Raw genomic sequence first — 16722 nt, 5'->3', positions numbered from 1 at the left:
AATTACTACATACTTTTAATTATCGTTACGGTTTTTTGAGATAGTCATTAATCACGAGTATACGCTAAAATAATAAATAAAATAGTACTTGCTACTAATCTTTATATATATAATTCCTATGTACGTGTGATGTCACTGAACTCCTCCTAAACGGCTTAACCGATTTAAGTGCGGTTTTCAGAAAAATATAGATATTTGCGCTGTTCGTGTTCGTAGATATGAAAATCTTCAATCTAATATGTAAAAAATAAGTAAGGAGCATAAATTTCTTATTCATCGATCTACCAGGGTTACATTCGAGGAGAATGCATTTACAAAAAAATGGAAAGATGTTGTTTTTTTGTGCATAAAAAAGTTTGTTTTTGAATGTTTACAAACAGGATTTGTTTTTTGTGGATCTCAATCAGATTCTTTCCTAAAATTCCTTATAATTTCTACCCATTTATTACTTTTTACTGGATTTTTGGTAATACTAAAATAATGTTAAGTGCCAACCTTTTGCCTTTTGTTATATTCAAAACTAGCTCAAACCCTTGTTAGATAATTGCCATCTCCCACACCTTAATAACTTATATGGTATCGTAACTATTATATTTTTGATCTTTGGCTTGACATTTTATTTTAGCCAATGGTTATTTATTAGTCGTAGTCTCTACCCATTTGACGATTTATATCTAGAGTGTATACGCGTCTAATAATTTACCTATCTTAATGCTCTCACCTGCAAGGGGCGGATGTCCCAGGGGACAATATTGTCTTTTTAAGGATTGACTATTTAGATGCACCTTGCGATGCTCCAAACTGAACCTTTCATAAATTAACCTATTATAATCCCCTCCATTTACTGAAAATGTACACTTTATAACCCAATACATTGGTTCCAGGAGGACACATTGAAATTAGATTCCTAACTTAGTACGTCGTGACTACGACAATTTATTATTAAATGTAAACTTGAATATTATTAAATTATAAGTACAGTAAACCCAACGAGTGTAGTTGGACACATCTTGTTCTCTTCAAAAGTGAACTAAATAAAACAATACCATCTTCGAAGCTGCCTTTTATTGACTACTGGAGGGCGATTCAATTACTCATTACAAAGTGCCCCTCAACACCTTACACGGCACATAACAATAACATGAAATTCAATACATTTTTAAAAATCGTATTCCTACATAAGTACACCCCTCTGTAGGTGAAAAGACCGGAGTTTGACGTTTGCAAAAAGAATGCCATATTTGAAAAATAATTATTTTATGTTTTGGAATTCAACCATAAACAAGTTCCTAGGTAGGTACCTACTTTAATGAAATATTTGAATCTAACTATTTTTAGTTATGGAATTTAATCACCAAAAGGTATGTAGGTACCTACTTATCAATGAAAAGTCTTTTTCTAAGCTAATAGCAAGCAAACCAACGTTTGGGCAGGACAACGTCTGTCGGGTCCGCTAGTATCTATTAAAATGTTACAGTAGTATTTTTAGTGATACATTTATATGTAGGTACAAGCTCTATCTGCCCACGGTCCCGATTGCAATGGAAAGTTAACAGAGTCTTCTCCGATTGTCTAATGTAAAATCGAATTGTATGTACGAAAATGTGTAAATGTGAACTTCAAACTACACTTCGGTAATATTATGATGGCCGATGAAGCGAGTCACCGCCGCGCGCCGCGCTCGGGAGACACTTAACAGACAATAATAGTTTCAAACACAACACAGGCCTTGTATGGGATCGTATTTCTTAAAATCTATGTAAGATATATAAAAACAATATTTGAATGTATTGTAGTGTCTTCAGAAGAATGATTATCAATAATAATAACATGTACGATACGTTTTTCCGCAAATAAGTTTTTTTAAAAAAAAGGTTTTTTTCTTCTTCCATATGTTTTACTTATTTTTGTTTTATTTATTTATTTAAAATAAGTGTGTAGCTTAATTAAATTAATATGAGAAATAATAAATATTGAGTTAAAGATAAGACTACATAATTGTTTTTAAAGTTAAAAAAAGAGAAAATAAGAAGGTATAAGAAGTGATAAAAGAAATGAAAATTAATTTATATATACATATATGGAATAAATAAATACATGTATACTTATGTGCAGGTAATCCTGAAAAAATCCTGAAAAAGAAAATCGAGTGGAGAAATTTCCGCCTCGTAGTGTCCCGGTTAGCGCTTTCGCCTTCCGCGCTTGAGGTACTGGATTCGATTCGTAAGTAGAAGGGTCGACATGAAATATTTGTGTATAAGGTGATCTGAAACTGCGATTAAGTTCCCTAAGCACTATTAGGTGTTCATCCGAATATTATTATAATATAGATAATGGGGTGGTAGAAAAGGAGGAAAGTCAATGATTGGAATCGATGGTAAGCTAAAAATGTTTAAAATATATTTCAACAGAGATTGGGAATTTCTCTGAGAAAGGAATATGGAAGTCCAGGCATTTAAAGGGCTTACGACCCGTCATTGGCTAGTTTAATTGATAAATTTACAGTCTGTCATTGGTGAATGTGACAGTATGTAAAGTGATCATTTAACTAAGATACTCGAAGTCTCAAATCCTGTAAATCCGTCGACGTCTACATATATTTTCTCAAACTCCATTTCTATTGACATATCTGTCAATCTCGATCTTACATAAATCCAGTATTTGTCTACAAACATTTGAATATACTAAAAATATTGTAGGTACAAACGTTAAACAATAGAAAAAAAACCTATTGGTGAAATAATTAATATTAGAGAGGGTGCGCCTGAGCTGAGTATAATTTACGTAATAAGTCATGGAATTTGTTCAAACTTCAGAATAATTTGATTTCTATTGTGGTAAGAAGTGAGTTTTTTAGATATATTATTTTTACAAGTTTTGAACGATAAAAAATGTACGTAGCTTGTAGACGCATGATGTGCTCGATGAAAGAATAAAAGGAAAAAACCTAATGTACCGCTTGATCTCAATCTTGACGCTATTCGAACGATACCTTTCATTATCGTTAGCTTCTTTTATGTTTCTTGAAATTATATAGCGAAGAATTCCAAGCAGAATTAATAATACTTCTTAACAAATATGGTGTTATGGCGTTGGGAGATGATTGCATAAAAACACATTGATCACTCTGTAATCTTTGTATAAAACAAACTAACTTCACTCTTACTTACTATACGAGTACAAGTTGACGTTGATAAGATAAAAGAAAATCGTATAAAATAAAGAGTAAACATAATAAAATATGTCATTTCTGAGGTCGGAAATAAAAAAAGCAGTGTACAAAATCAAACGGCCGCGGTGTGTTGCTAAGGGACATTATCCTTGTGTAGGATTGGGTCGATAGTTGATAGGATGCACCAGGTTTAAAATAAATTGATGCTAGAATCTTCTTTTGAATAGGCTGATTCTGGGAATATAATGGACTTATGAACTGTGATTTTATCTCAGGCTTGATAGGTTTTATTTTTGATAGATGTCTGAATCGAGGTCTTTATAACTGCAAATTGCCGTGAAAAGGTTGCTCTGTGCAAGCTGAGTGGCGAAGGAAGTTTTCGATCAGGGAAGCAGTCACTTGATACCAGGTATTATAATAGATAAGATGTGTGCCTACTACCAACACAGTAATTCAAGTTTAGTGCTTTGAAATAAACTAAAAAGCATAAAAGATTTATATTTCATAGTTTAGTATCATAATACTATCGAGTCAACTGATTTAAGACGTAAATTTGTTATAAAACAGTCACAATATATAAAAAATAAATATGGAATGGTTTGTAATGATAGGGGCATTGAAAGGAGTAAATGTAAATTCTAAATAAACGCGATTATTTTAGATCAAATAATAAAAAAAAGTTATTATTTGTTCATCGAAGCTTAAAAGTTGTTACTACAAAATCAAATGGAATATTAATGATACCCTCAGTATGAAAGAAGGCCAAACAATCCCATACCTATTTTCGAGAAAATTTCGAAAATCTGTAATAGCACTTTTTAATTTAAATATTTACAAAAAACATGTTTTATTTGATAATATTTGTTGCCATTAACACTTTAAACAATAAACCTATAGGGTAACATAACAAGAAACGCTATTTTTATTAAGTATTAAATATGCAGTTGGCCGCTTTTGATACTTTTGATACTGTTTTTAGCGTTTGGCCATCTTTGATATTGAGGGCCTCATTTAATAATCCCAAAAGAAATAAAATTGAAATAATACCAGAACAATGTTAAATCAAAAGATCTGTAGATTCAAAGAATGGTGATGTCAGATAAGTGTTAAAATGTTAATTGGTATTGAGTAAGATGTTATGAAGACGAGATGTAGTTCTGAAGAGCCGACCCATTTCTATGTCCATAAAGACAATACTCGCAGTTTCACGCTAATTACGTACTTAATGTGTTTCTGTAAATAAAATATCTCAACCTGAAAAATTGGTAGGTTTGGTCAGTCAAAGAGACGACTTACATTGGAAGGCAAACGCAGAAAAAATGTCGATAGTGACAACAAATCACAACGAATTCATGGAACCCACTTCGAGGCGTAATTGAGAAGGTTGTGATGTTGACAAAGCTGTGATAAGATCGAGATTAGGTAAACAAAATATCAATAAATATATTAAGCCAGACCGCAGAGTAATAAGGCGCCACAGCTATAGAGCCTCCCATGCGAACAATAATTATTAAAGGACTATCAATCACGAAGTTAGCTATGGTGTACAGCAAAACAATGGACCGTCTCAGCGCTGAAATTCTGAATTTTCTCAAGATAACTTTGTAGATAAAATTGAAGATAAATTTTAACTTCCCATTAGAATACGGACACAGTGCTGCTATTCTGAATCGTCTCTACCCCCTAGAAAGTGATGAATTTGGGATTTTTTTTTGTATGCGTTTACATTTTGATTCATATATGGCCACACTGATGTGTGGCCACATATAAAAATATAAAGGTAAATGTGAAATCAAACAATATTTTAATTGAGAACATTATTGCGACCTTAAGCAAAACCCAAAACACTCAATTAGGTTAATTCGACCGAACCGTATTAGTTTTTTTTCCGTTTTTTAAATAGTATTATACATAATTTGACGTTTAATCATCAATGTGGCCATTATATGGAGCAAAGTGTCGTCCCAAAAATGAAAATCCCTAAATTAATAACTTTAGGGGGTAGAGAAGATTCAGAATAGCAGCCCTGTGTCTGTATTCTAAAGGGAAGTTAAAACTTATCTTAAATTTTATCTACAAAATAAAATTAAGTTTTCTGTATGAAAAATATAATATGTGATTTTTTTTTTCTAAACGTGTTCAATTACAGTTACCGACAAAGACACATTATTTTTCATACAAATATACACATTTTCCTACATAAATATTGACGTTAGTTCATACCGTCTCGATATGTACCGACGAAGATAGCGTTCATAATCGCGGCGCAAGTCGAGAATCGCAAGCGCAAATCGAAACCGTCCATTACACGTTTGTTAACCAAAAACCAAACCAAAAATTTGCAACCCTTTTGTTCTATGCAATAGAGTGAAATGCCGTCTCTACAGCTGTGGCGCCCTATTACTCTGAGCTATTAACCTGTATTCTGTGGTATATATTATAAGGTGCCTGTAGCTCAATCACAAATAACTATCGACGTGCTAATAAGCGACGTGATAACAATTTCTTACCATGGTTGTTTATCGTATTCCCGATCACAATGCAACATCCGTGAACACCTAATATTAAATGTCAAAATATTTATGTTTCGCGACGTATAAACCTGCTGCATAATAACATATTTGAATTTCACCGGTGTAAATTTGGAAAATATTCCAAAACTGCTATTTTTATTTATTGATTTATTATTTATCATGCAATTTATTACATTTAGTCAAGAAAAGCAGTCGCCATAGTGATTGTAATTTAATTTTCATTTTTTTGTATTAGATACTTCTTACTATTTTGGAAATGCAATATATTGTATTATTTTTTATAGTAAACGCCGATTTTTCGCCAGTGAACTGTATTTATTTACGAGGAAAACAAAAAACAAACCGACACGAGCGTTGACTTAGAGATTATACACGCGTTGACTTATGACTGTGATAACATGTTCATTACTGTTCATTGTGATCGCTCAAACGCTTAGCATATTTTTAAGCACGTCGATTCTTATTTGTGATTGAGCTACTGACGTAAAATGCAGGGAATAATGAATCAGCTTGATTTTGACACTAAATACACATTGAAATGTATTATGTAAGTATACAATGCAGACTGAGTAGATTGGCGATGAAGTCAAATATTACACCGGGAGTGCGGCAAACATGTTAAGTCAATTTACCCAACCAGTTTACACGCTCGTCCAATGACTCGTCAGTTTCAACTGACAGATTACAATGCCCGGATATTGCATCACTCGATTTGCAGTTCGTGGTTAAACCAAGATTGAATAAATTCGTAAAAGCAAAATAATTATTTATCATCAACCAACGCTTTTTCTTACACCTTGCACCGGCACTTACATTTCTGATCGAAAACTTAGCATAGGCGTGTAAAAATAACAGCAAATACGTCATATTTACAGCAATGGAATAGCTTGTGAAATGAACATTTATTATAAACCCTTAAAGCGTGATATCTCGGGGATAGTACAGTGTTACATGAACATTTGCATGTAAATATGTGGAATATGTTTTACCGCCAATTCAATATACTGCCTAAAATAAATAGAAAGACCAAGAACGTTTTGATTCTGCGTGATATCATCTAACAAAACTTGTCCCTATAGACAGTATTTTTCTTTTCCAAAAGCATTCCAAAATCTGTTGAATTTGTCTGGCATTTATGTAAACATAACTTTCTATGACCGTTCATTGAGTGTTTCCAGTGCCTTGATTATGATCGCTATCTTCATCTGTATATATCGAGACTGTATACTTAACTTCTGTACCCGTCGGTATAAAATTATGTACTTAAATCAAAACTTGATGGTGGGGGTATCGGTACTATACCTTGGTAGTCGGTCGGGAGACTTTTATCTTCAACTATGACGTCATACTGAAGCTATGTCATTTTAGAGCGTAGAAATGTGTACCGTGACGTACGCTTCCCCTTGATTCATATAGATATACCTACCCAAAACTTGAAGGTGGGGGTCGATAGTATATATGTATAATCGCTAGAGGGAATTTATCTTCAACTATACCGTCAAGGTGAAGATATGACATCTTTATCTTCCCATCATAATCGAGGCCCAGGTTTTAATGTTAGGTAGGGGAGAGCAGGTAGGATTCGTACAGAGGAAGCATTCGTACAGTGGTCATATTTGAGGGTACTTCGTGCAAACCCGGCAAAATCCAAAATTTTCAAAAAGTGAAATATTAATTGAAACTTATTCAGAATATAAATTTTTATAATAATTCAACATTGTCAGTTAAAAATACGGCTTAATTTGTAAGACTTGACTTTTAAATGATCGGCTTTGTTGCAAACATGGCAACCTCTACTTGAGTATTGCGAAGTTGGTAATGTATAAAATTAAATTTATTATTTCACTACTGTTTCTTGACATAATCATGCCTATGTTATCACTGCTTACGTATAAAATATTTATTGATTATAATTAAAAAAAATAAGTTTAAAAAAAGTTGAAGTTAAGTATTGTATCAGTTTTTTGTGATTTGCTCAAAATAAAGAATGATGGATTTTGCCGGGTTTGCAAGTAGTACCCTCATTTACACTATCCGACGCGTTGACGTTGTCTTATTTGTGTGCGTGACTCCCACTCATACGCATAGGCCAACTAGCTAGCGGCCTCTAGCTTCGTTGTGACAAGTCGATAAATGTTATCGCTCCTCGTAAGTAATTTTTTATTCACCTTTGAACGTGTTCAGCACTAATAAGTTTTGCCCAAACTGTAAAAGTAATTTACTACGGTTTATGAATTTATGCCTTAGCTTGTTATGTAAACATTTATTTTGAGACTTTAGTGGTTATTGTTATTTTGAAATAATTTGTTGATTGTTTTGGTTGGGGTGGGTAGCTTCGTACGGTTATGAGTGGGGTAGATTCGTACTGTATGAATGTACCCCGCGCGAGTTTAAAAAGTTTATTCACCAAGAATATTTTATTACAAAACCATGCCGCGAATATACGTAAAATGGGGGACTAGAACGGGAGAGGTAGATGAAGATGCAATGAAGTTTCCGATGAAGAAATTTGTTTTTCTGAATGCCAAAGATAAAGGAAAAGTTTACATATCAAACGTGGTCTGTATGCTTTCCATCTAATCGAAATTTGCTTTCACGACAAAAACAACTAACATTTTTTATCTTCGGGAAGGATCTGTCTGTGCACAATGTGCAATAATAGATTCATTAAAAAAGATAACGGCCTGCTACTCTTATGGTTTATTATGATGTTGATTGATTCCATTTTTTTAATGTTAAACTTTTGTAAGTTGTAATTGTACTGTTAATTATAACTGCATTAAATGTAGATTCAGTGTTAATTTTTATCTCAATAAAAGTTTTTATTTTGTACAAACGGCATTTTTTATCGCTGTGTCAACATGTTTCACACTATGTACGAAGCTACCCCGCGTCTATGTGCATTCGTACGTTTTTCATGTTTCCGAAAAACCACCATAGTTTATCCTTCTTGTTTTGTATCACCACTAAACGGCACTATTATTTAAGCCTGGTATATAGGTACCTAATAAAGGATCATTGAAATTATTCTGAAACAGCTATACGTTTTTCTTCTTTAAGGCTTAGAGTAAAAAGTGTACGAATCCTACCTGCTCTCCCCTATAAATTAAATTTCCTATTCATTTTATTTGACAATAATGATAAAAAACGGTGGCTGACTGACTTTCGGGTTTAGAACCTTCCCCATTAGTTGAGTTCGTTACATCGAAGCAATTCATGCTTTCAAATTACAGATAAATATTATTTGAGGGGGTTAAATGCAAAACCGCCACTGTCCATGACCACTTTTTTTGGGAAGACCAAAAAAACCTGCAGCAAAAGGACTATTTCTTTTAAGTTCAATGTGGAACCTGTACATGATATAACAGGTAGCGAAAAGACTCTTCATTTAAATTAAATGTGCACATTGACATTCTTTCTTTCTTATTTTCATTTTTTAATTTTTTTCATAGCATCAAAAACAAAATAAATATATGTCATTTTATATATGCGTACAATATTGTGTCAGTACTCTTTTATTTGAATCTCAATAAAAAGAAAAAGTCATGTCTGATGACAAACTACTTATTATTTAATAATATATCGGGACAAATGTTTTAATACTTAATATTTTTATTCGTATAATGTATGAATATTGTAATAACATGTGTATTTTATTGAATAAAGGCTACTATAATAATATAAATCTTTCGCGGCTCTCTTATTATTGGTTGATTCATATGAGCTAGTGAGGTCGTTTAAAGTAGTTTGCTTTTATTGAAACATGTTTATTATTTTTTCGTACAATTTCGAGAAACTTTGGCGTACAATCTAATGTTCAAATTTTTGAAGTTCCTAAGTTAATTTAATTGTACATTGCTGCAAATTATTCAGTGACATATGTACGAGTTTAAGAGTATATAAGAAATTTCGATAATACTATTTTAGTCAATAAATACATATTGCAAAGATTTCAGAAGTTTTAATGAGATTGATTTTAATGAGATTCACTTCCAATTTTACAGTTTTTTTATTCATTAACAGAGTTAATGGAATACTTTTTAATGCAGTTAGGCATAATCAAGCTCCAGCAGATGTTCATCTTCATTTTAACAGGAGGAACGTTTATTTAAATTGGTTAGCACATCGTTACATTCTGAGAACGTGTATAAATTTGTTTTTACGATTTACATACTTTAAAAAAGAAAATCGGTTTTATGCAACAGTAACATTATCTTTGCTTGAAAAAAAAACATGTCAGCCTACGTAATGAAAAAAAGGAAAATAACTACTATTTAATCGATCCTGAGATATTTCAATATCAAACTTTTTATATACAGAATGTTCTTTAAACCCTGTCACATCCGAAACCACGATGTCAGTATGAGCAAGAAGACATATTGGCACATTAAAATTATTTTTTAGAACGAATATTTAAAAAAAAATTATATATAAAAAAAAAAACAAATGGATGCTTACTTCTGCAGGGGAGAAACGGGAGGGGAGAGGGGGGGAGTCTGAAGTGAGCAACCATTTGTTTTTTTTAATAAATTTTATTTTAAAATTTAATTTGTTCTAAAAATTAATTTTAATGTACCAATATGTCTTCTTGCCCATACTGATCATCGTGGTTTCGGATGTGACGGGATTTAAAGAACACCCTGTATATAGCAATAAACAATGTTTTAATTTTTTGACAAAAACAAGATAAATAATAGCCGGTCAGAGAGAATTCATCGAATGTAAAAAGGGGGAAATAGCCTTATAGGGTCAAATTGTGATAGATACATGGAAAAATAATATAGATAAAAATAAGTTTATATTAGCTGTATTTCTAGATTTTCAGAGGGCATTTGAAACGATAGATAGAAAAAAACTAATACAAAAACTAAGAATACTTAGACTATCTAATAGTGCTATCAAACTGTTTCAAGAATATCTAAGTGAAAGGAACCAAATAACAAAAATAGATAACTCAGAATCGGAACCGATTGAAAATGAACTAGGTGTCCCCCAAGGATCAGTGCTAGGACCAATATTGTTCATTATATATATAAACGACATCACACAGATAATAAAGCACTGCAAAGTACGACTATTCGCAGATGATACCCTTATATATATAGCGGGAGAAAACTATGAAGACTCAATTAATAAATTGAATGAAGATCTACAGAACATATCGTCATGGCTAAAGATAAATAAATTGAAATTAAATGTTAGTAAAACAAAATATATGGAAATAGGTAATAAAGCACATGGCATAACAATGAATGTAAATATTGATGGTAAAATTATTGAAAGGGTTGATGAAATGAAATACTTAGGAATTATTCTTGACTCCAGATTAAATTTAACATCACACTTTGAATATATACATAAGAAAATTTCAAAAAAGATTTTCTTCCTAGGAAGAATTCGAAAAAAAATAAATAAAAAGAGTGCAGAACTTATACACAAAACAATAATTGCCCCTCATTGGGACTATTGCTCTACTATATTATATTTAGCTAACGAGGGAGACATAAACAAGTTTGAAATACTACAAAATAGAGCAATGAGAATTATACTGAAAAAAGGCAAATATAATAGTGTTGAAAAAATGAGAAAACAATGAACTGGATAGGAATAAAGAAAAGACTATTGTATAATGTATTTGTATTTATATATAAAGTGTTTAATAATCTCATGCCAAAGTATTTTATAAGTGAAATTATATTAAATAGAAATGTACATAAATATAGGACAAGAAATAGAAATAGGATAAGACAACCACTTAAGAAAAAAACAAAATCACAAAATAGCTTAATGTATAAAGGGTTAAAACTGTATGATGAGATGCCTGAAAGTATGAAGAATGAAAGAAAACTTACGGATTTAAAAAAAAATGTTATGTTTATTGTAATAATGTAGTTATGTAAGAAATATTTAATAAGTATTTGTTATAATTGTAAATATATTAGTTAATATACAATGTAATATTAACTAACTTAAGTAAATAAATAAAAAATAAATTTGAAATACAAAATAACCTAGTACCTATGAAGCGCACCAATTCAGTGCCATATGCACCAATGGGTGCGGAAAAGGAAATTAAGATGATGATGACCTACCACGTATAACTTAGGCTGGGCGCACACAATAGGCATTGGTGATTGCGATTTTTCTATTTTTTTGTTGCTGCGTATTTATGTGTAGTTGACATGACGATGACGTGTCGTGGTTGACTTTTGGTATGACCTTACTGCACATGGCAAACGACGACTTTACGTCTGGCGCACGCTGGAAATCCGTCGACGCGACGCGACTGTGGTTAAGATGGTATGTAGCGATTAGTAATAAATACTAGACGCCGAGCATAAATTTTATTGAATGGTATTTTTAACAATTACCGGCAAACATCATAAAACCACAACGTTGTTACTAGTTATCGTTCATTGTGTGTGCTGTGATGATTGTAGATTAAATTTTTAATCAAATTATCAAAAAAATACATAATAGATGTTTCAAAATGACACCAAGAAAAATAATCAAGTTTTGCAATTACAAACATCGTAAGTTAGCGTTAAGTTCTCAGAGCAATAATGCGTCAACCTATAGAGAAGCCCTATCACTATGTTTCATAGAACGCAAGTGATGTTGGTTAGCAACAAATTGGCGGCCATTTTGTATTGTTTAACAACATACAAATAACGGTTTATCGGATGCTATTGTCGCTGTGCTTGGCTTTGTTTGTAAATAACTTGGATATTTACGTTATAATAAATAAAAATCGACTATGGTGAATTGCAGTATGTTTGGTTGCAGCAGTAGGAGCGTCAAAGGTGTTAAAGGAGTCAGTTTTCACAGGTAATTGATTTTGAATATTTTCCCATGATTTACATTGATTTTTCGCATTTATTGTCCCGTCATGTGTATTATGTTGCTTAAAAACTTTCCTTATATCAACATATTTAATTCAGATACTATTTTTTCTCAATTTAGGAGATGAATTTGTGAATTTAAGTGTGTTTACTGTTGGTAATGACAGTTGATTATGGGCAATATTTCGGGCCGCACTAGGCATCCATATAAAGTTTGAGTTTTTATCGAGTAGAGGTCCATTCAAATTTTACTCGAAAATAGCAACGTTAACCTTGAAATCACATCTAAAAGAAAAGATTTTTTTACTTTTGCCTATGTATACATATTATAAAAGACTGACTTCGTCAATTATTTTAACCATTGTCTAAGGTTTCTCAACCATTAAGTCCTTCATTTATTTCTATCGGAGCCTCTCCTACCTATCATTAATGTTATATAGGTACTAGATACTTCATGACAAACTAATCACTGTTTGGATAACACGTGAAAATAAGTGTTGCACAAAATCTTCAAAGCTTTCTAGGTTCGTATAACTTTCGAATAAACTATAACAAAGATATTGCTTATAAGAAAAGTAAAGGATAAATTTATTAGATGCCACGTGCATAAAAGGGTTTTGACACCATAATTTGTCGATCACTGAAGAGATGTAGACATTGCATTGAATACTATCGTAGGTGACAAGGTTTTCCAATGAAAGGAAGCCGTTTATCTATAACGATGCAATGGGTCAGATAAATTCAAAAGAAATTATATTGCATATCCGCGTAATACATCAAATTAGATGAAAATTACATAATTGAATTTAAATAATTTAACAGAATAAGTAAATACATACTAATATTTAAATAGCTTAAGCTGCTTAAGTGCCTACTTTTTAAGTAAAATAATTCATTTCTACATACAAACATACACTCCACTACTTCGGGAACTACACTGGCTACGTTTTCCACAGAGGGTCGAATACGAACTCTGTTGGCTTATGTATAAGTCACTGCACAACTCGGCTCCGGAATATCTAAGGGAACTATGCATTCCAGATGAACTAGCTGACAGGCGTCTCACGCTTAGATCAGCTACGTCTACGGCGAGAGGAAAAGTTATTATACCTCTAGGCAAACAGCGCACTAAATTTAGTGAACGTGCATTTGCGGTCGCAGGCCCTATGGCATGGAATGCTCTCCCAGCAGAGGTGTGAGGCTGTGAAAGTGAAGTGATGTTTCGGAAAAAACTTAAAACCCACTTGTTCTCTAAATCATTTGAATAAATCCGTAGCACGTGACAACAAAATAAATTATTTTAATTCAATTACAAATTTAAAAGCTTCAATTAAATTAATTTAACGATAGAATCACCATGTAAAGCGCCCTTGAGGTATTTTATTACGAAAATGGCGCTGTATAAGTTATCCATAATAAATAAATAAATAAACATGAGATTTCTAAATGTAATATTTTTTATAACAATGTAAGAAATCTACAAATGTAATAAGTAGTTACTGATTATGAGAAATGTCATGAGATAAAATAAAATATTGTATTAGTATTATTATTACTAAAATATATTTATTATAATTTAGTCAAATACTGAGTTTTGAAAATAGGGATCTCAGAAGAAACTTGGGTGTGTGGTGATTTGACTTTGTAAGGAATGAAGTACTAAGAGAACGAACGCAGAAAACTCCAGTGACAACTGTCATCGAGCGGAGGCAATACGGTAGGCTTGGCTATGTACTGCGGACGCCTCTTTAGAGCCTTAACCACGCTTGCCTACTTTACGAGGCATCAGGTTCTCGACGTCCTGGGACTCCAGGGCCCCGATTACAATGGGAAGTTAACATTTATCTTCAATTTTATCTACAAAGTAAAATTAAGTTTTCTGTATGAAAAGCAGAATATGTATACATTTTTTTTTATAAACACGTTTAATTATAGACTACCGATGAAGATACTTTAAACGTTCATGCAAATATACTCATTTTCGTACACAAATATAGATTTTTCTTTATAGACAGTCGAAGATGTTAATTGTTAATTTCCCATTGGAATCGGGGGCCTGGACGTCCGCTGCTGACTGTTTGTCGGCAGTTTATGTCAGAACTGCGGGACGTGAACCTGACTTGGGAGGACGCACAGAAGCTGGCAGCCGATAGAGATGCATGGAGGCTCTTTGTGGACACCATTTGCTCCAACTAGGGAGCGGACATGGAATGATGAATTTAGTATGCATGATAATATGTTTTTTACTGCTTTAGAATAGTGTAATCTTTGGCAGCCACGGTATAAAAAATATATTTCACATTTTTAATTATTGTTATATCTGATAAACACTGTAAGTATTGAGAATATAAAAATAAATATGCGTCTAAATTATTCATAGATAATAGTCACTGTTCGTTCCATTCACCACAAGCAATTATTGTTTTTAGAGTAATTTGGCAATTTAAAAAACGATACAAAAAGTACTATGAGTACTTATAACCGGATTTTAGATATTCCAGGTCATTAGAAACTACAAAGTATTTTAAGTTCGGAAAACAATGTAGACAACCTAAGCCTGAGTGTGAAGAATTTATTCTTAATAAAAAAAACATGCGCATATTACTCTGAACTCTGAATATTACATTTTGCTTAATATAAAGAAAACAGTAAAGTGCCGAGTAAAAATAGCATTCTATTTTAATTAGTATAACTGTATTATTATTTTCTATTTTTCTTTTTATTTCGTGTATTATTTTTTTGGCATGTATTTATTTTATTTATTTATTTGTTTATTTTTTATTTTCTTTTATTTAGGAAACATACAGTACAGTTACAAAGTTTTATATTTTACACAGTTAGACTTAAATCTAATGGACCAGCGAAGTTTCCATATTATAAAGTAATTATATGTAAGGTTATTAATTAAAGTACAAAAAAGAGAAGGAAAAAAAGCATAAATAGAAGTTGTTTAAAAATTAAAATTAAAGAAAAAAAAAAAAAAAAAAAATTGTAAAAGTAATTAAAAGTTAAGAATTAAAATAATGAATGAAAAACATGCTCAGATGTAAAAATTAAATAATAATAACATGTATATTCGAAATTACATAACTTCAAATCACTAAATAACTATAACAGTGCGAGTCACTCTCCAAGCACAAGAACTAGTCTCTTTTTTGTAATTATAACATTGACTTAATACATAAAAATAGATTGTAATAGAAAAAAAAAACCTATTTAATTTTATATATCTATTTTTTTTTTAAGTAGCGTATACACGAATACAATGCGATATTGTTCTGACCCAGTATCCGACCTATTGTCCACGTGTTAACAGCAACTTGGAGAACAGGACAATTGGCAGAGACATTGTCCCGGAGATAGATAGGCAGATGTTTAGTTTGTCTTCCAGCAATTCCAGGACATCTTGGTATAAAAGAAATAACATTTTTCGCGAACTCCCTCGTAACAAACAACAAACCTCGTCGCATATTCATTTTCGCTACGTTCACGAATGAACTACAAGACAATATTGTCCTATTTACTGTATTATCCCTATGTGAATCTAGCTTAAGGATTAAATCAGTAAACAATAATGCAATAATTTTAATAATAAGAAATATAATTAGCCTAAAAGAACTCGTAAAAGTATATTTTGCAACAAGTCAATCAGTTTTGGAATATGGAATAATTGGATAGGGATGTGCAAATGACACACAGATCAAACAAATAATAATTGCACAAAAAGCTTTAATAAAAATTATCTTAAGAGTCCCAATCAGAATTAGCTCCCTCGGTATATTCGAAAATTTTAATGTAAAATCTATAAAACAATTTTATATAAAAGCTCTGTTACTATAGGCACACAAACATTATTCTCTACCTTCCATAACTCCTTCCACAAATACAAGAGATACAAGATACTCCACCCTGATGATGCAAAAAAAAAACAAAAATTAATACAACCTTCGGTCAAAGAGGATTGGCTTACTACACGGTTAAAGTGTACAATCTGTTTTGATTTAAGGTAATTTATAAACAAATACGTTTATTTCTATTTTTATATATTTTTCACTTTTTAATCTTTTTTTTTCTATTGAATATGTTCTGTAACTTGAATTATAAAAATAAAACTTTTATTTTATTGGTTGGTTGGAAGAAATTGCCATTTGGCAATAAGCCCGCCAATGTACAA

The 16722-nt window shown here is 31.8% G+C and overlaps 1 protein-coding gene across 4 annotated transcripts in view; it reads right to left on the bottom strand.

The window, feature by feature from the left end:
- Nucleotides 1-16722, bottom strand: part of LOC148275569 (bestrophin-4-like) — a 100349-nt gene that overhangs the window by 64880 nt on the left and 18747 nt on the right. The gene's annotated exons all lie outside the window — the stretch shown is intronic.

Source organism: Micrasema longulum, unplaced genomic scaffold (assembly GCF_059751315.1).
Source record: "Micrasema longulum isolate JH-2025_06_02 unplaced genomic scaffold, ASM5975131v1 h1tg001384l, whole genome shotgun sequence".
NCBI lineage: Eukaryota > Metazoa > Arthropoda > Insecta > Trichoptera > Brachycentridae > Micrasema > Micrasema longulum.
Note: the sequence above shows the minus strand (reverse complement) of the source record. Positions and strands in the feature narration are given on the sequence as shown.